This window comes from Aethina tumida, chromosome 3 (genome assembly GCF_024364675.1).
Source record: "Aethina tumida isolate Nest 87 chromosome 3, icAetTumi1.1, whole genome shotgun sequence".
Taxonomy (NCBI): Eukaryota; Metazoa; Arthropoda; class Insecta; order Coleoptera; family Nitidulidae; genus Aethina; species Aethina tumida.
Genome location: NC_065437.1, coordinates 32,339,499 through 32,360,633, shown reverse-complemented (window position 1 = coordinate 32,360,633; position 21,135 = coordinate 32,339,499). Strand labels below are relative to the sequence as shown.

At 30.6% G+C, this 21,135-nt stretch overlaps 1 long non-coding RNA gene across 1 annotated transcript in view; it reads right to left on the bottom strand.

Annotated features, from left to right (window-relative positions):
* LOC126265108 (uncharacterized) overlaps positions 1-20,915 on the bottom strand; it is a 138,865-nt gene extending 117,950 nt beyond the window's left edge. The window contains exon 1 of the long non-coding RNA XR_007547653.1: positions 20,638-20,915. This is a non-coding gene — a long non-coding RNA (uncharacterized LOC126265108). The remainder of the gene's footprint in view (positions 1-20,637) is intronic.
* Between the last annotated feature and the right edge of the window lie 220 nt (positions 20,916-21,135).

Genomic DNA, 21,135 nt, shown 5'->3' with positions numbered 1-21,135 from the left:
ACAATGATTAAATAATGTTATTATTAACAAATATTACTAAAATAATCTCATAAAAAACTTAAAATTTTTACTAATTATTATAAATATATAAATGAAAATATTCAAGTCTTTATACTAATTTAATTTTAGTATTTCTATTTAGTCATTGTGTTAGACATAAAGGTAAAACGTTTACAAGTTTTATTACATCTAATTTTATCTCATAATTGATTAAAAATTTACTTTTCCAAAAAATGGTAATACAATAAAAATGTTATTCAATATAAAATATGTAACAGTTTGACTGTAAATAGTTTTAAATTAAAAATATTATTAAAACAATCTATAAAAATCTAATTTAAGATTTTGTAATGATCATAAATATTATGATGAAACTGTTAATGAAAAACATATATGAACATTTATATTCTTGTAACTAATTAATTTAATTATATGTATTTGCTAACTGTAAATTTTTATTTAATACAATTGTTTTATGAAATGTAATGACAAGTTTGTTTGTAATTTCTTTATAAAAATAACTATTAGTTGCAAAATATTTGTGACATATAAGCTTTGTTAAATTACGATATTATAAAAGCAAATAATATTGCTATTAAAAACCTTATTATTTACTATTAATAATCATACATTTTGATTGTAAATAGGTTTAAGTATTCAATATCAAATATTTTTAGAATCTTAAATAATCTTCATTTTTATGGTGAAATTATTTATGAAAAATGTCAATGAATTTGGTCACTGTAAATTATTATATAGTACAATTATTTTATAGTAATTTAATTTTTGTAATTTTTTAACAAATATAATTGTTAATCGGACATTCAAAATTTTATTCGTAACGTATAAAAATGATAGTAGGTATACCTAATTTTGTTTTATATATTTGATGTTATATATGAAACATTTCAAATTCAATAAATTTGTAATATTGTATGCAGTTTCTTTTATATAAATATTTGTGAACGTATATTTTCATATAGAGCTTTAATATTATTGCAATATTACACATTTATGAAAAATTACTATTAAAAACGAAATTATTAACAACAAATTTTGACTATAAATAGTTTAAACAATAAATGTTACGAAAATACTTAAATAAATCATTTTATATTTTTTATTAATTTTCATAAATTTTATGATGAAATTATTATTAAAAAACTATTTAACTAAAATAAATTTGATTTAATTATCTTTATTTGGTTATTTAAAATCTTAAAAATAATTTTTAAAAATGGTAGAAGGAAACTATAAGTTTTAGTACACCTAATTTAATATATTTTTTGTTAAATACGGGATATTAAATTTCAAATTCACTTAATTTGTAATATTGAAACACCGTTATTGTGTTTAAAATATAATGAAATTACAAAGTATTTTTTGACTGCATTTAAATTATTCATTTAAAAATAATTTTTGAATATTTAATAGTTTCTATAAATATAATAATGATAATGAGAAAGATAAATGAAAATGTTTATTCTTGTAGTATCCAGTTTAATTTCATTATCTGTATTTGGCCATTGTAAATTTTTATATGGTCCATTTGTAATTTTGAAGTGTGCATCGTCCATTCGGAGAGCCCATATAGAAAACCAATTATTTCAAAATTCAGATAGCAATTTAAAAAAACCCGTAACAATTCGACCTTAATTTGAATTCAATAAAGCATTGGCCGGATGCCGTTCAATTACCGAACGATGTAATAAATCGCGGCATCGCATGCATATTGGACAATATACAGTGGCCGAGATAACGATCTGGTAGATGAAGGAATAGATAGGGTCGAAATAATTGATACTGATATATTTACGAACACTTAAAACGGGCCTATTTGGTAAAAACAAGGTGCAGAAGCGCTTCGGATGTTGTCCGCGAGACGTTGTACGGTCTGGTGCGGAGGTGTTGCAGTTTGCGAGAGCGGAGCCGCCCGGAGCTACGTGTAAAGCCAAGAAAGTTTTAACAAGATCCCCCGGTTCGTGCCTGGAATGTTTACAGACCGCAATCGCACCTTAATAATCGCACCGGAATTAAAAAATAAACACGATGCCGAGACACCGTCGTCCGCTCCGCACACACAATTTCGCAGATGCCCGGATCGTCGTCGGATTCGGTAATTAAGCAACTTTGTTGCGGCTAATCCCCGCAAACGAATCAACAACTTTGATGTATTCGGGTCCGCGGTATTAAAAGCTAATTGAATAAAAATGCGGGTTATGGAGGCAACGGCTCATTATGAGATGCTGCTTCGTTTAAAAATAATGAATGAGCCTTGTAAACTTTGACTATTACGTTATTATTACGGTCGTAAAGTATAATCCGCACGGGGAAATATTCAAAGTGGTTTCTTCACAGATTTATTTCAAAATATTATGATTTATATCTATTTTCTTTTCTTCATCGAATTAATTTCCTCTAAAAAGTTATTGTCAATAATTTTTGTTTAAATGCAAAATATTTATAAAAACATAAATATTATCAAATGTTAGTAATGTACATGTGTACGTAAGTATATAAAGGTTGACACATGCGTAATATATTGTGAGGTATTAAAAATTAATTTTAATTAATTAATTAAAGTTAATATTAATTTTGAATACTCGTTAAAATTTCATAATACATTGTGGAAGTTTGCTTATTTATGTATGGCCTTGTTCAAACAAAATTAAAATTTAACATTAATTCTGTCATCAATTTTGTGGATTTTCACTATGGATATGGAAACTTTCTTGATGTAGCACTCATTTAGTAGGGTCGGTCTTAATGAAATTTTAATCTAAAACTTATAGAACTTTAAAACGGAATGAAAATAATAAGTGTAATAAGGTGAAGCAAAATATTTATAAACAATGTCGTATATATCAATATTTAAACTACAATGACTACATTTTACTTGAAAAATAATTTTTATAGTTAAATAAAGAACATTTCACTGAGATGTTTTACTATCTTACCTTAAAACCTTAATTTGTTTCGATCTACTATTCATTATCAGAAGCTGTGTCAAAAGTTAAAGAGCAATGGATATTAAAAAAAATGAACTAATGCACAGGCACTTTTGATTTGGATGAACAGAATACATAATTGATTGATATTTTTGTTTTGTTTATTGTTATTAGTGTACCATCAACAAATTTTGTAGGTAACTTAAGCTGTGTATTTCTTTTTAATCTTTGATGAAGTCCTTGATGGCTAGTAAGTTAAAACGTGTAGGATTAAAATAAAATATAAAAAAGTAAACGGGAAGAAGGTACAACTAAAAATAAAAATTTATAAAAAATACCTCCGCTAAAATGGATGATACGAATTAAACTATAATGACCATGATATCATAAAAAATGCTCCATAATTTAATTATTAAATAATGACAGTCAAAAGTACCTTTTATTTGTCAATATTAAATAAATTATATTTAATATATATTTATATGTTTTCTTTCTAAATTGTTTTACAATATATACACTAAAATAAAGGTCAATAACTTTCTAAAAGCTTAAAACTCAAAACAGATCGATTGCACGCTGCACGAAATAAACACATTATTAAATGGCTCACATGCATTCAATTATTTTTGTTATAAAATAATTTATATGTAATTGTATTACAATATAATTATCCGCGTCTTAGTTTTAGCTTAATTGCCCAGTTACACATGTATATATGTGTGGCTTTGTAATGCATTTCCCTTTGATCTACTAATAATAGAAGCAAACTAAACGTTCATATTCTTTATTAAATATAAACTGAATTGTCTGATACGATGAATGGCATTGTAATATAATATGCATTAATTACTGTTGTGCTAAATCTGAATTCAGCGGGTATTGTTCGTATCTTGCTAATTTACATGCATGCCAGTTTTTATATTGAGGAAAGCAATTCTTCACATTAATACATTAAATGTCGTTGGTTATCCAAAATAAATTTCTTTGCATTGAAAAATTATGACGGATAATCCTTACTGAGTGACAAAATAATGACGTACTCCAACTGTACACATGCATCGGTATACGACGAGAAGTTTTCTGAAATTCTTTTCTTTTCTTAGCGATACACATTACATTTCCCGTCAAATGTTTTCAACACACCAGGATCCTTCGTGCAATATTTCTCGCACAACTTCCACGCCAACGTCTGGAAATATAAATTTTCCTGTCCGTGTAAAAGAATAATTGAATCTGTCACCTTTCGTGCACCTTCTCCCCCAAACGCAGGCTCGGCCTTCCGCCCGAAAAGCGATACCGTCCCGCGTTTTCCTGTCCCATGCAGACCACGTTCTGACACGCCACACTGTCACCTTCAATCATGGTCGTCTCACTTGAAGTGTGACGGTCTCTTAGACTTCCATGAATTATACATGCCGTACAAGGGACAGGTTTTAGACTTCTTACCTTCCAAGTCCTGGCTTTTTGCATCGAAATTCGTCCCTTGAACGATTTACGTTTGCTTACATTTTAACGGACAACGGGGAGATGGCTTTGCAAAATTCACTCCATGTTTATTTACACGACAATACTCAATTTGCGTGCCGGGGTGTCCTGAACAAATAACCCGCTTTAACCTCCCTTCACAGACTTGCCGGAGGTATTCCTGCCAAATATATTCATGTATTTCGTGTCGATTTACCATAGTAAGCTATTATATCGCATCCACAATTATCACCTGAGGAATTATTATTTAAAAAATGCGTACTTTGTGTATTTACTATTTTATTTAATTGGTTATTAAAATAAAATAATGAGATTATAATTACACTAGCAACCAGATAATTGCAATAATTTATTAAATTTATGTAACTACATAGTTGAGCTCATAGTGGTTTTAGATTACATTTCAAAATTATTCCTTCTGGATGCATATTTCGCTTCACAGAGAAATTTATATGGAATCGATTAAATTTGCTATTAAAATATATATGCTACGGCCCTTTATACATTTTTAAAAATATGCACTGCCGCAAAAGGTGCATGTATTTCAAAATGCAGTTGAACCGAATAAATCCATGCGAATATTCGGAATTGGCGGCTTATAAAAATGCACGCCAGTTGGGTAGGCGTCTTCGCAACAACAGTTTGAATAGAAATCGTAATTTTATTCCAATTCAAATAGTTTCATTTAGGGCTATTCAACGATTGCCGATAGCTGAATGGGACCAGTTCATCACGGAACATCATTTTTAAATGAGGACTTATTATCGGCGATCGATGCAGCAGCGTTTGCAGCTGAGCCTCCGGATCAGAAACTCTCAAAATCTGTTTCGAAGCACCAACAACGAATTACCTTAATTTCAGAGTTGTTTATGCAGTATTTGGAAATTACCTTTTCAAGTAAATTTATTCTACAAACATTTTAATCTTTTCAAATTTTATTATTTGTTTACTAATGCTTTATGCTAATATATTAGCAGATTAAATGAAATATAGATTAGCTAATTAATAAGGGAATGGAGTACTTAATTATATTTTAAGTTAACTGGATATAAGTTAAGTTATTTGGATATTAGAATCAACATTTCGTATATCGTTAAACGGGTGGCCAAATAGTGGTTGTCTAACTAAAGTATTTAAAGTTATATTAATAATAAAAGTGGCAGTGACAAAAACGTATTAAAAGTAAATGTCTACGATGGCCGCTAAAGAACCCAAATTCATATTTAGAAAAAAGAATTTTTTCTTTCTAATTCACCTATTACATGTAAATTAAATCTGATCTGATTTAAAACTAAATCCCTTAAATTAACATTGAGATTGCCTAACTCCACTTTGACACAAGTCTTCCATATTTATGCTATTGTTAATAGATAAAATACGTTTTTATACCGGTATAAATTCCGAGTGTTGCAAATGTAGATTAAGGTATCAGAACAGTAAATTATAACTTACGGGGACTGTCATCCTAAAGTTCAGCCTCACCTGAAACAAACAAAGAGTAAATAAGAACCAAGCAGAGCAAATATTTTATACGCAAATATTTCATCGTTGTCTCGCGAACACGCTCATTTTAATACATTTAAAAAAGATTTATATACCGTGCCGTATTTCACGACGTTTAAAAAACGACAACGTATCATTATTTCTTCCTGAATAAAATGTTTTTACCATATGAGTATATCTCTTTTATATTTTAATCATGCTTATTAGATAATACTGACACACTAGAATGAAAGATTCCCGTGTATTAATAACTGACTGACATAAAACTCTCTAGCACAATAGTTCGCCAGTTTTTCCAAGCATAAAACATATTTTAATTTTAAAATATATCACCGACCTTTGATAAAAAACACTGAGTTGCATTAGGGAAAATCCCCATTGAAAATAGAACGCGACATCAGTGAGGAGAGAAAAGGACCCTCGACACGTTATTAAAATTTTAACAACCGAATCCTTAAATACAGCGATTTTAATGCCTCATACTTTTATTCCGCAAGCGGACAGCTATAAGTCATGGCGCAAAGCCGATTAGAATAAGCCCCTTCTCTCTTATGTTTTCTGTTCTAACCTTTACTTATATTTGTATGTGTCAGCTCTCCATCAGCTTTGTTTTTGTATTGAATAAATAAACGGCCATCAACCGTAAATGTTTGTTCAAATTCAAATGAAAAATGTATAGTTCTTACCTCAAAATCTCATACAAGCACTTACACATTCTGGAATAGAAAAAAGTTAAATTTTTATAAAGAGTAGACGATGTAAATTTCTTTCACAAATACGATATTTCTGACACCTTTTAGATGTGTGTAACTGTTTGTATCTGTAGATTCTAAAATGTCAATTCAAGTCAAATGCAGTTAATTGAAGAAGTAATATATATATATATATATATATATATATATATATATATATCAATATGTTAATTCTAATTTATGTATTTTCTTATAAATGTTAAAGTATGGGATTTAAAATTTTTTGAATTTAATTAATCGATATAAAAATAATATAGTAATATTTTTATCAAAGAAAAGAATTATGTAGAAATCATATTGTAGACTTGGAAATTTTTGTATATAATTACTTATAAAATACAGAACATAAATAACTGACCCATTTCCCCTTAAATTAAAGAAATTAGAAATAATTTTCTAGAAAGCGTAACCTAGATACGTAAATATAATTAGAATGAACTAAATGATAAGTTAACTTAGCTGCAGTATTTAATTTCAACTTTAAAAAACTTTTCAAATTATTAACACTCTTAATATTTGCGCCTAAAAGAAACTTTTGAATTTAACGGAAACTAAATATGTCTAATATACTTTGAAACTTTTCTACGATAAACTTTACCAACCCCTTTCATGTAGAGCAGTAGAAAAAACGGATTGTCTTTCATTCCAAACTAAATGTATTTCTAGAGTACAGTTTACAGCAACAAGAAGAAAACGGAAATTTGCCAATTTCTTGAAACTTGACTCTTTTCGTTCCGGATATTAAATATTATCGCGGATCGTACAAAAAAAGCTTGATTACATCTGCTACAGTGAAACTGTTTCCGAACTTACTTGTTTTGTTTACTATTAAAACTTTCAGTTGAAAAAAACGTGAACTAAACTCGAACTAAATTTGTTGATTTTCTTTAAAATTTATATACCGCCTGAACAGAAAGTTGAAAGAATTCTGTAGAAACTAATTGTTCGTGGAATAATTAATCTCTGAAACACGTGTTGAAACTTCGTCTATGTCGTCATATATATTATATAAATGTTAAAAATATTGTTTCTTTCGGATCAACCAAAAGTTAAGCAACTTTTAAATCTCACAATGTACATAATCCAATATAAAACTGGCAACCATACGACTGGCCATTAACCGAAGCGACCAGACGAACTGGTGTGGAGCATTCCTCGAGGCTTATTTATGGCGAAACTTTTAACTCCTTTCCTTTCTGTGGTCACGCACTTTATAAAAAAATCCTTTTGACAAAGTTTAATCCTAAATCGCTACACTTTCGTACAATAACAATAAAGCATCGCGGCTTCCTTCCGAGAAACATTAATTGCGCAAAAAGGAAATAATCCATGAAAGACGGGTGATATATGTAATTTATTGAGTACCACGTCCTTTGCGTGGCGCGGCAAAAGCTGGAGGCAATTTCGGCTTCCCTTCCAGACGCTTACGAGCGATATATGGGTCATTCAAGTGTATTTATCCTTGCTTTCCTAGAAATAAATTACGGTATAATATAAATTATTATTAGAAAATGCCAATATAATATTTAATAGACACAAATAGAGTGATAAAATTCTAGGACCACAAAATAAACTCGTATGTGTACTTTACACATGTCAAGTTTTATAAGTATTATCAATTTTTCATACATACTCGACAAGTAAAAAAGTGGAATATCTTTTTGTTTAATATCCACCATTGCATGATATTTTCTTTACCGCAAAACGACTAGATTTTATTTTTTGTTACGTGCAGTTTGTGTTTGGGAGTTTCGTCGATGCAGGAACAGATATAGAATGGGAGATGGCGAAAATCCGCCGTGTCAGTTCATCAAACACTACGAAAAGTTTCTCCGGTTTTATCATTTTTATTCACTTGCATAAATTCTCGGAAACATTGGGAATAATAAAAGTTAGCTAAACTTTATATGTATGAGCTTAGCTAAATGCGATGCTTTTTAATGTGCATATTTAAATTACGGCAGTTGGCCAAGTGGGTTTACAATCGCAGAGTACAGTAAGTAAAACAGGCAGGAGTTTTAATTTTGATTATGGCAAAGCTACATAAAATATATTTTATTGCATGACTAAGAACAATAAGAGTCACATTCAGAGGACTTTTATTTTCCCTTGGAGAAACTATTTTTATTACGTACTAAAATATTTTATGCGCCAAAATTTATTTCCTAGATGACTTCTAATTCTGGACCGTTATACATTTCAATGACTTTCCAATTTATGTTATTAAGTCTAGAAGACGAAAATGTCGGTGAAACTATGGTGTACGTCATAAAAAATTTGACTACAAAAAAGTTCATCTCATCATTGGAGTCGCAAGTAATTTGGGAAAAACAAGAATATTTTATTCTACTTTTGTTCATCAAAGGATACAACAAAAAATCTAAAATGACTTTTCCGCTAATAATGAATGTGGAAATGTGCAAAATAAAATTTAAAATTAGTAAAATAGTTCTGGGCATGTTTCCTTTTTCATTAATTTGAAATTTTTTGTCGTCACCGAATGGAACCTTAAACAATAAAGCGAACAAAGATATATTACATCCGGAAAATAAATTTCGCACACAACTTTTTATGATGGAACTCATCTATACACTCGATGACAAACGGCGGTTTATTTTATGCAGCATCACGTATTCATAAAATCAAAGCCAATTTGTCACAACAAATATTGAAAAATGTTAAATCAACACAGCCCATAAAATCCCCTAACACCTATAAAACCCAATGTCTTCATAAGTCTCCCGTTGTTTCTTTGTGAAAAGGTGGAACGGTTTTCTTTGTTCTTTCAGCTTGAATTAAAATTAAATTCTGGCGTTCGCACTCGAGAACTCTAATGAATTGTTAAATTACCACTTAAGTCGGTGTTTTTTCTTTTTCTGTTATGTGGGTGTCAAACATCTTCTTTGGTTTATCAGAAAAAATTGTGAAAACGTTCGAGGGTTGAGAATATTTTAGTATGCAAGCTTGTATGCTAAAAACCTATTTATAGAATGTAATGCGAACTATTTTACGTGGGCTTATTTACTATACACATTCAAAACATAGAAACATGCAATTTGTATGGTTAATATACAATTTTACGCGTGTGAATGCGTCAAAAGGTTTACACAACTAATCGTTTAAGTAGGCATCGACCTAAGTTATTTATTCCATGGTGCGTAGAACCCTTATTAGAATATCGACCCAGATAATATCACAGATATTAGAATAGTTATTTCCTAGAGTTTGAACTATAATAAACCCTTACAAAAAAAACTGATTGGTATGTAAATCGCGGTAATTGACAAAGTCAAGCGATATAAGAATTGAATAAGCGTACGGGGGCGAGTCGGAGGACGAAAAAGCTTTTGTGGCCCGGGAGTTGGGAGAGAACAAGATGAATGATATTTTCGAAATGACAAAACGTTAGATGAACCATCTGCAAAATGGTGAGAGACGATGCGGGGGTCGACCGCAAGGCGGAAAGTCTGTGCCCGTTCTGATTGAACGAAAATTGCGCATCCTCCGTGAAATGATATATCCGCTATCCTTCGGATTCAGATAAGGACTTTTTTCTTTCGTGCCGCATACGCGGGACAAACGTGACATTTTTTCACACTGACAATTTGTCGGGAGTACACTCGTCCGGACCGGGTGCACTCATCCCCGGGAATTCATATGGATCGGCAGTTTTCGAGGGTGCGATTTACGAAAAATAAACAGGAAGCAAATAGTCATTTGCACGAACTGACTGGAAATAAAGTTGTAATTTTGTTTAAGGAAAGGAACAAATCGTTATTATTATATTCATAAGATTTCTGTTTCCCTTTCTCTTTTGTATAACAACTTTTGAAACAAATTAATTGGATCCAATATTCATCAACGTCTTTATTATTATATTATTGATACCTCTGGACCTAATTTCGTTTTGTGAACGTAAACATTTTTTACGCCCAACAATTTATATTAATTAAGCCCCCTATACAAATACTTCAATGTCAAATAACATTAATTATTGGAAGGATAATAACCGTTGCTATGCACGTGTTAACTCGTGTTGCAAACTTTTTCAATTATTCACTTTTCCTCGAGAAATAATTATAATGATTTAAACAGGCCAATATTAAAAGATTCTTTACTTAAAATCATTCCGTTTCTTGAAAGGCTGAATTTAAAAGAGGGTGAATTTTATTTTCCCATTTGAAAGAATTGCAGCTTCAAGCGATTTATTTCTGCTGCTACCATTTATTATTGCTTCTCCCTTTACATCCCACAAATGAATATACATATATCTTATAATTTTATGGTCCAGAGAAAAGAGTTTTTAGGTTTTCTCATTCACTTTTATAAAAAAAGTTCTAATTAAAATCTAATTATAAATGTAGTCCGAAATTCCTTTTGAATTAAATATGGTAATTAAACCAATTCCGCCGCAGAACCAAACCGTAAAATTTGTGTATTCAGCCTTATACCAAATTATATTTAATTATTGTTATACAAGGGACGGGCAAATTAAATTTGGGATTCTAATTTAAAAAGGAAACAATGTCTTTACTTAACAAAATAAATAATTCATTTGACGTAATGGTATGGCGGGCAGCGATTAAATTTTATGAGACGTTTGCAGAAAATGAAAAGATAACATATCAAGCCTAAGCTGATGGGAAGCAGCAGGAAATGAAAATTTATTATTTATATAACGGTAATTTAGAGACTTTCCCGCAACCAACCAAGGAGAGTATAACGTCAAAGATCTTAGAGTAAAGCCTTCGAGTCTCTAAGGACTGACAAGATTTTATTAATCCGTTTATACAGAACAACTTCGAGTATATTCGACTTAAGACTATACCTCATTAGTGCCAAAACCGGATTATCTAAATAACGGAGTTTACGAAAACTATAAGTTTAGAAGACTGACTTTATAAAGGTTAATTATTATTAAAACTGGCACCGTGCTCCAATTTTAAACTGACTGATTTTTAAAAATGTGTCGTCTCACTTTTTCATGGCAATTAAATAAATTTATGCTTAAATAAGTTTGAGTAAACATCTATATTATCCGCACAAAATCGTATAATTCAGTCGCGAAATATCTGCCTAAATAAATTCACCGTAAAAACAGTATAAAGTGTCATGAACAAACAGCTAACATCAACATTGCGCCAGAATAAATCACCATAACTTTCCGTATACAACTCTACAAAAATGAGTTTATGTAATGTACACGTTCCGGTAATTTTTTAAGTAAAGTGATATAATAAATTAGGGCCTGTAACAAGTGGATATTTTTTCTGGCACTTAAATTAATTTTGTTTCCTGTTCTTAAAAAAGAGTTCTGGCCGTGTGCGGCATAACAAAATTGGCTGAGAAAAAAGGTCGTAAACTGTCATTATAACTTGGCAAGTTTAAAGTTAGGCAAGAGTTAGAATAACAATAATAATAAACCAAATTATAAACTTTTTTTGGAATATGGCATGAAAACTTTCCTACTTTATGTCCTTTCGTATCTTTATATTTCATTACTACACACAAAACATAATAAAGTAAGCAATATAAAAAGTTAAGAATATTTAAATGTAATATAACTATGGGATAATTAAAATATAAAAATACTTAGTTTATTGTTTTCACTAATCTATATTGTACCGGTGTGAAAACGAGCAACATAAAACGCACTAATAACATTATCGACCGCATTGTGGCAAGACCCGTAGGTTAAACTGAGCATGGTACGTCGAAACAATTTCTTTCCTACCCGACGCCCATATCTTAATTTTCTATCTTGTGTTAATAGCGACGTTTCGAGATAATGAAGTGCGCACTAAATAAGGACAAATAGCGGATAAGGTCTCACGTGCGAAAACTTACGGAGCACGAAATATAAAGAAAGACGGCCAACTGAGACGTGGCAGGACGGCGCAACTGAATTATCGGTCTGAAGCTTCATCCGGACCGTGCTGAAAAACGTGCTGGGCCAGTGCTTTTTGTAAAAACAGGGAGGTGAAGTAAATAACCGAATGGAGAATTATCGAAACAGCCTGGCCAAAGTGAAACTGAGGTAATACCAAGACGTATTCGGCGTAACGTTTAGTTAAGGAAAATGGTTGTCTATGCCAATGTGCACATTAGGATCGTCCCTTTTTACCTCCAGTCATTTATATCATATACTAAATTATTCTTTTAAATTTTTTTGTGTATATTTTTTCGTATATTACGCAAAAAATATCATAATATTAAGAGGTGGCTCATAGTGATTTTCTATTTTCTATTTAAATAACACGGTTTCCACAAGTTTTTATCGTCATATACCATTTGAAATTAAACTGTAACCTTCAATAACTTTTAAACGAGTTGACTTAGAGGAAAATTATATTAAAGCTTTTTTGAAGATTGTGTCCTACAAGAATATGTATTGATTTTTGCAACTCGCTAATTTGTTAGAACGCTATAAAATTGCAAATAAAAAAAATTCTCCGAATTGGAAACTGGAAAATCACGATGGCCGCCTCTTAATATTAATATTAAGAACTCAAACTTTACCTTTTTTTTCTGAACGATATTTTCAATGTATTTTCATCTATTAATCTTCAGTAATATACATTTTTGTGTACTTTTATGAGTAATGAAATAAGGGGCAATAAGGGAGTGAACTTATTCAAACGGGGAATTTTATTAAACTTTAGATCATTTATCATAATAATATAATACTAATTTCGGTATCATAAACCGACTTGTGTCTGTGAAATATTATGCTAGTGAGTTGAAAAGGCATTAAAGAAGAATAAATTCTACGTCTGAATATTTCAGGGAATTCATTTACAAGCGCGAGCTTTGAGCAGACAAATAAGCACTTTAACAAGATGAACTTACGTTTAATGTTGTGAAGGAATTTATACCTCTCCGCTGTTTGTGATGTATACAATTTAATTCGAGTTATGGTTTTTTTTATTTGTCAAGAGGCACTTTTATAAACCAAAAATTACCTCCGAATTACGTTCAGCTGCATATTAAAAAGCACACTCGAATTTCGGGCAATTTCGCTTCAAGAGGAATACATAATTGGACGTCGCGTCGGTACAGCAAAAACGAACCTTCCCAAATTGTTCACATACGAAAAAAAATGTTTTTGTGGGCTCTAATAAAAATTATAAATAGGGCGTTCCACGACTCACGGTTGGAAACATTTTATTTTTGATATTTTTTGTACGCTTTCAGTTATTTTTTCAGGGATATTTGATGATGATCAAAGTGGTGAATTTATTTTTATCTGGTTGTTAAACGAAAATTTATGAAAACCATTATACAGTTTATTCATTTGTATTATTAATTTTTCGAACAGAAAAAATGATAATAAATAACCTGAACGTCTTTACCCAAAGTACAAAATCTTCAAAAAATCAAAAAATGTAAGTAGTTGTAAATATTTGTTTTACGTACATACAGGGTGTCCCAAATTGGATAATTTCGAATGTTGAAAGTATTCCGAGACTAGATAGAGAAAAACTGACTTAAATGTCTATATCTATTTTGAAATATCTTCAAAAACTGGTCTTTGGCACATTTTGAAAATGTTAATTTATTTTATATAAACGTTATTTATTATAAGTATTATTAATGTAATAAATGATTCTATAGGCAATTCTGTATATAATATAGGACATATAAAAAACATTTGTTTGGAACTCTCAAAAAATATATGCAACTTTTTTACTGATCATTTCTACAAATTAGCAATATTTACTTTTATACTTTAAAATTATACATTTAATACTTTTAAATTATTTTTAGCGTTATATCTTAATAAACTGCTGTGGAAAATAGGGGGTAAAGAATTTTCGCCACATTAACCGGATATTTTTGAAAATTTTCTTGTTTAATATTAAACGTATTTGTTTGGCGAGAAGTTGAAGACTTTTTCAAATATGTGCAATGTTTTTATCATTCTTAAAAAAAAAAAATTAAAACAAGTTTTTATTACTGGTAAACGATTTTAGTTATTTCTTCGAGTCGACCGGTTCAGTAGGGCACTTGGGCGTTCGAATGGAACGAAGGTCCTGTATTCTGATGAGTCCAAATATGATTTGCATAATGCATCGGCACGAGTTAGGACGGAGAGGCTTAAAAATCCTACAAAACATCTCGAATTTGTCCAAGAACAGAAATGTACAAAAGAAACATCATCGCAAACATCGTGGACCTCATTTCCGAGGAGGTAAGAGCGGAATTTCAGTTTTTAGACAACAACCAACGCAAGGCCTCATAGAACACGAAGTGTTTTCACACGATTTCCGATCTTCGTTTACCATCGATGTCACCAGACCAGCATCCCATCGAACACATGTGGGATATTATTGAATTTACTTTATTTTTTTGTTAGACTTTTAAGGGGACGCATTGCTGAATTATATTTTATTTGTGTAAAAATCAACGTACTTTGAGAATACACATTTGACAATTTTTAGTCGTTCCCCATTTTGCAATAACCCCTATTTTTTCCCGACAGTTTATAATGACATTTTCTGTAAATTTGGAGACATTTAAAGATTTTAAATTATCTTTATATAGGATATAACGACAATAACAATGTTTCAGCAACCAAATACAATATATGATAAAATTATTATTAACGAATTTTAACTATAGATGACATGTTTGAAAATTAATAATTATATCTTTTTAGACAAATAAAAAAACCTTTCTACAGGCACTTTTATGCATAATAAAATACTTACATAAAAATGTAACTCCTCAGAATTTTGATATGATATGTGCACCATTTTTATTTGAAATGGGAAAATTAAGTATATTTGCTTTAAAAAAATTAATCAATCTCACCAAAACTATATAAAATTAATGTATACGAAACATGCTACTAAATACTTTTCATAGATGTTATACCATTATATGACACCAAATAAATATTTGACAAAAATATTATTATCGTATTATGGTTTGAAAATTATTAAATTTATTATTTATTATAAAATTTAGTTTTTAAAAACAAAACTGAAATATATTATAGTGATTTACCAAATCATAATATATCCTTACAATGATATTGTGTGCTATAAATTACATATTTTATATTAATTTGAAGTACTAAGTGAAAAAAGATTCATTAAGAAAAAAAAGAGGAATTTACAACCTTATAAAATTGTTAATACCAAAGTGAGTATATTTAGTATTAAACAGAAATTCAAAAAATAAAACAGGTAGAAACGCTAGTTGAACATATTTTATACACAGCCGCGTACTATAAATTATCGCATTAATGTAGCATATTAAAATTAGCGGGCATGCATAAATAAGGCGCGAGAGTCTCATAAACTAAATCCACTTGCACACATATTTAATAATAGGAGGTCGGTCTAGATAAGTGTGTAATACACGCCGCCCCATTTGAAACAGTCGCAGTTGCCGGAAATGGCGCGTCGAAACGTACCCCCCGGCAAATGAAAATCTTGACTCGGGGGCATAAAATAATAATAATGATGATGATACCCCGTAATATCTGCATTATAATGGTTCTCACAATGAAATATTATCCAACGTTCTACGGCATATAAAACGTGGTTAAAAGCTCCTAAAATTTTAATAACAATTTGCCAGAATTTGAATATAACTAATACATCATCAGTGGGAATTAATTGTGCGGGAGTTGGGTCGCATAAATTTCCCAAGAAAAGGATAATTGGCTCTTAAACCGTTGTACACGCATAATTTCCCATTTTCTGCGTCCACAAATCGCCAGTTTAACACTTTGAAATCTAGCCAAACTGAATAATAAAACCATGTAAAAATACCAACAAAAACTGTAAAAAAATTGCTTTAAAAATTGAAAAGGTAGGTAAATAAAAAGCGGTAAATTAATACAAAAATTGTTGCATAATTAACACAACAATTTTTAACAAATCATACACACACAGTAATTTGTGAACAAACAATGTATTTTAGTCGCATACGAACAAACAGGCTACATGAAAATATCGAAAACACTGATTTTAAACTACGCACACAAAAAAAAATAACTAGTTTCCGATGTTTTAAACAAAACATGTACAGAATTGTGCACCAAATTCAATATGCAAAGGTGATTAACAGCGTTCAATTCCAGATTTAAAAAATACATGTTTAACCTTAATAACATAAATTCAATGGACGCATCCAACAGCAATCAGTTTATGGGTTTCGAGGTTTGAAAATACGAAATGTAAACTGTAAAATTAGTTCACAAAAATACTTTGTTTAACTAGATTTTCTGACGATTTTATGATAATCCAATATGAATACGATAATTAATATTAACAGTTTGATATTGCCCCTAGAAACTAGACAAACAATATTCGGGATGCATCAACATTGTAACGCTGAGCATTTCGACTTAATAATTAGTTTTTATGAAATATTTATTGCTTCGTTAAAGGGTGGATTTACATTAATATTCGAAGGGTAATTTTAGTTGGTTGAGTCCATATCCCACAGAGCGTATATCTTAGCCGAGCTTTATAGGATTTGCTCATATCCGAACAAGCAACATATTGCCGCTGCAGCCGCAACAGTGTTTCCCTCTAATCTCCGCTAATCTAATTTATTAATGATTACTTTTAGATTACCGGTAAAATTTATTCGAATAATATGCAAATGCGGATTTCCAGTTTTAGCGTTTTAGTTGTGCCAGATAGAAAACTAGTAGAATTTCTGAAGTAAATTATTTTTCAATAATTTGTATAGAATAATTGGATGCTTTCATATAAGTAGAAATTACAACTAATTAATGAATAAAAACATACATCCTTTATATAGAATTGCAGTCAGTTGAATATTAATACTAATTTGAGTGACGTCTCTAAAAGCTTGGGACTGGATTTCGAGTGTTTTCAGTTTGAGTGCCATATATTTATTAATGATGTATGTTCCCGAAATAATAAGTTTTGCCATATATCAACGACAGTATTAATTCGATTTAAACTTACTAATGAACTGTCTGAAATGTGGATATATGATTTCCAACTACTTAAAGTTCGGTGCTACGGTTTCAACTTTAATGACAAAATTTGCAGTTTTTATAACGTCATTACTCTTTCAGTAATTACTCAGACAAAGAGAATTCCGGAAATTCTGGCTTGACCGCTATTTTGTTTTATTAAATATATCCGTAATGGCCACGGATGACCGCACATGACCAAGCATATTTATTTGTTCAAAGACCTATTAGAGTAGGGTGATAGTCACTAAGGAATTTGGATTTTGCCGGTTCCAAAACGATGGACAGGAGCTGGGGGGATAGCCATCAGCTATGAGGGAGATACAATAATGACCAGGGGAGGGACTTCAATACAGTTAATTGTATTTGAAAGAGACCAACCCACACTATTACATTTCTGGGTTCATTGTCAGTAAACAGACTTTTAATGTCGAGTAATTTGATTTGAAATATCGGTCAAGTGTTATTCGGCTGTATGTCACAAGTGCGTGATAACTACAATATCATCCCCTTTTTATTCCCCTCCGTTTTACACTAAGTAGATTTAGGGCACTATTATAGTGGTATTTACCGGGACCAAGTGTAAAAACATATGTGTCGTGTAGGAATGCAATTGGTCATAAAAAGTTTTCCTAATGTAAACGTCAATTTGGTTTAAATTTATTTTTCTACTTTCATGAACTTTTTAGGATAAAGTTTCATTACGTATTTGAATTAAAATGAAATTTAATTAATTAAAAAAATATATACCTTTTAAACTTTATTAGCCAAATTAAAACATTTAATAAAAATACGAACATTTTTAATGAATAAGTTTAATGTTAAGAAAAATGAAAAGAAAATTATTCATAATACATTATTTTGTAAGTTTCTAATCTGTCACATTCAGATGTGACATCGTCAAATACCAGAAACATTAGGAGCAGCAATATTTTATAAATCTAATTTATAAAATGTATATATTTAATTTTAATAATTCAACAATTTTAGTTAATAGTTTTAATAATGCAAAAGGCATAGCAAAATAAATTACGCAATTCTATCTCGACTCGTCGCGCCTTCATTTAGACCCTTTTGGTAAACAAAGAAAATTAGGTGTCACCGTAAACAAACTGTACAATTTGTTTACCTTTGTTCATTTGTGGAATAGATCCAGTATTCAGTTTCAAAAAGGTACCACTACCATTTATATTCCTAATTTTATCACAAATGCAAAAACCCCGAAATATTTGTAATTCAAAATTTTGTACGGTTCATATGTGAATTTAATCTCGTAAGATTTAAAAATTAAATGTACAAGACGTATTTTTTTCTTTCCTTATATAAACAATACACATCAATGTTTTATTGTGCCAGGTTTGAATTTACGATAATCGTTTTATTTTCAATTACATTTTGTACGTTTCGCGTTCCCCATCGGAACCGAGTCGACCGCATTGTTCTAGAAAGTCACACGTTCCCCGGCAAAAATAAAAGCGAATTTTCTTTCTTCTCCCTGCCGCCAAAGCCATTCGTTCACGTACATTTTCTTAGGAGAACCCGCAGACAAAAAAAAACTTCTTTGGAAGCTTTGAAAACCGAAAGCGCGGCAGCGGTCGGACGCATGCTACGGGAAAATTTATTTTTGTAATAAAACACACAGGGAGGTCGACATTTTAACGTTCCCAAACAAGGAAGAAAACCCCTGCGTCTGGATTCCGCCCCAGCCCCGTGTCGGCGTGGTCCACACGAAAGCTAAATAAATTTAATGACGAAACAAAAGAATTTTTTCATTGTAAACACTAGATTCTTTCGTCGGTATAAATTATTTTAAATAGTTTAATGTAATAAAAATCTAAATGGACCATCATTGTTAAAAATATGTAATACCGACGCTAATATTTTACCTCGACTACGTCTTAAACTAAGACGTTCTATTAAACCTCCTCCAAATACTCTGTGTGTGCGAAACTGTCATCTTCCATTGCTGCGAAATGTTTTATGTTCTTGTGTGTATTTGTCACTTATATTGTCTCTATTTAAACGTCAAATTTAAGCGTCGTTTTACGCCATCGTCAAAATAAAATTGCCATTTATTGTGACGTGCAAAGCAACACTTTTAAATTTTACGGTTATTGGTTTGTCGTAATCTCTATTATGTCAAACATTTAACTATTAGTTGATGCCAAACTAACCATTTTTCCGAAAGTATCAATTTCATACTAAAAAAGAATTGAATTATTAAATATATGTTGTTAATATATATAAAATTTCCCATATTTATATTAACATTTGAAATTTATGTTTGAATAATGTGCATTAAATTTGTTTTTTATAGACTTCATTAAATTTATTTATTCTTAATATAGACTCTGAAGAGTTAATAATACATTCATGATACATTTTTATGTATTAAATCATTGCATATAAAAATAGTATAAATATAAATGCCATTATACTAATACATAAGCTCCACCATAAAAGCACAGTTTTAATATTTTTGATTAATTATTAATCAAATTTAATAAAAAATATATTAGACAAGAAATAAACATATAAAAACAGTCTTCAGAAAATTTAATAACTGCATATATATACGACTACTTACTATTCTATATTGAAAAATAATTGAAAAAAAAAATATAAAATAAATTTACTAAGCGACTACAAATGCATACATATACATAATATTGATCTACCACTCATGCCAATTCTTTGAAAAATATTAAAATTATAATTTGTTCTTATGGAAATTGATAAATAAAATTAAATTAAAATTAAACTAATTAATTAAAATCTAGAGAATACTAATGTTTTGCTTCTGATAACAGGTGGTCTAATAATATGAGTACTGCCAGTTTTACAATTATTTAATTTAAATAATGAAAATGAATATCATCAATTTAAAACTACATTTTAAAACATTAACATACGTTAACATATTTCTTCGACAGTCTCATTCCTTCATGAAAAAAACCGGTCGGTGCAACGTTGCAAAATATATTACCTTTTATAAAACCATTTAATCCCTTTCCTCGCGCCAGTTTCTCGGTCGTTCTTGCACCGAGACTCTCATCAATACGCACAGAACTTCCTCCGCAACAAAACCACAGCAATCACCACACTTAAAATTGATGCAACGAGACTTCGAATCAAAACCACACTGATCCAGAACACTAGTATCTTTGCGGACACAGTCACAATGGCCGGATCGTGGCGGTTCCTGAATATTGGCAGTGCATGGGATCGACGGTACGTCAATTACGTGAATGGCACGCGAAAACGGAACAAACGGAACAGCTATAGGCCGTCCGGCAGCCGAAAATGTATTGAGGGTGAGTTTGACGAGCCTCTGGAAGCACGTGGATACGTGGTGGAGATTGCGCAGGACGCGCTGCTTTCGGCAGCGACAGGACTGTGTTCCTGAAATTCGCTCCTGAGGACGGCTCCGCGGCAGCAGGCCGCAATGGAACAATGGAATCGTTTACAAATATGCACGTTCCAC